General features: G+C 24.3%; 1 protein-coding gene across 4 annotated transcripts in view; it reads right to left on the bottom strand.

Moving 5' to 3' along the window:
• LOC108688308 (flotillin-2) overlaps positions 1-1,212 on the bottom strand; it is a 110,877-nt gene that overhangs the window by 53,323 nt on the left and 56,342 nt on the right. The gene's annotated exons all lie outside the window — the stretch shown is intronic.

Raw genomic sequence — 1,212 nt, 5'->3', positions numbered from 1 at the left:
TATATATATATACACATATAAAATACCCAATATGATCCATGTGATTCAATAATAGTCTCTAGTTTCACTCTATTTTATTAGTATTCATAATCTTTCTTATATTATTAGTATTTATTTATTAGTATTTATTAGTATTAAAATCTTTTCTTATTATTTATCTATTGATTATTTATCGATTATATCGTTAGTTTAGATTGCTTATTATTTGCTTATTTGTTTGGGAACTGTTTAACGAGAAACATTAAATACGATACATGAGTGCCGTTTAAAAAATTCGTGAGTTACGTGCAAACATCAGTTGTTTAATTTCTTCGATTTCACCTTAATTATTGAGAAGATTACACGTTAACTTTGAATAGATATATGCAAGCCAAGGACGTACAAAATCATTAACTAATTATTAATACAGATGTTAGTCAACAGTTTAGTTTTCAATTAGCAAAATATGTCATTTCAACTTGTAATGATAAATTGATTAAAATGTCATTTCAACTTGTAATGGTAAATTGATTAAAAATTAGATCATCATTGATCACCTTCACATATAAAATTTTCTCTCTATATTTTGTTATTACGTTATTAATGAATGAAAAGAACATCGATATTATTGAGTTGAGTAAAAAGTAACTTACTTGATGATAGCGATTAGCTTAACACGTAGTTTATATACACATATATTCACATGACAAAAAAGAATATAAGAGTATCAAATTGTAAAACGTCACAGAATAAATACTGGCTATACATATTCAAATAATTATCAAAATATGCATGTAGATACAAGTTTATGGGAGCGAGTGATAAAATTGCAGTTATCGCAAATCAATACACAAACTTGCATTGTATAACAAACTTGCATAATAATATACTGAAGTATACTGAAGTAATATACATCGCAAAAAAATATTTTGCTGCTCCAGCTAGAATTTATAGCACAAATATAAATTCTATCTCTAATCATCTATATGATTAGGTGCAATACATATCCAATATTGCAGTACTTGCTAGAAATTTATCTATTTTATCTGTTTTTCGTACTTAAATAATTTTTGCTATACTAACTGCAAGATCAATTTTTTTGCTGAGAATAAAATTATTAGCTTGATTAAATGCGTTTAATTGGTAGTGATTATTTAATTCAAGTATTTATATATTTAAGTTATTTATATATTTACTAAGATATTTATATATTTAAGTTAAATGTATATATCA

This window comes from Atta colombica, unplaced genomic scaffold (assembly GCF_001594045.1).
Source record: "Atta colombica isolate Treedump-2 unplaced genomic scaffold, Acol1.0 scaffold228, whole genome shotgun sequence".
In the NCBI taxonomy this organism is placed as follows: domain Eukaryota; kingdom Metazoa; phylum Arthropoda; class Insecta; order Hymenoptera; family Formicidae; genus Atta; species Atta colombica.
This window is presented reverse-complemented; position numbering and strand designations above follow the sequence as displayed.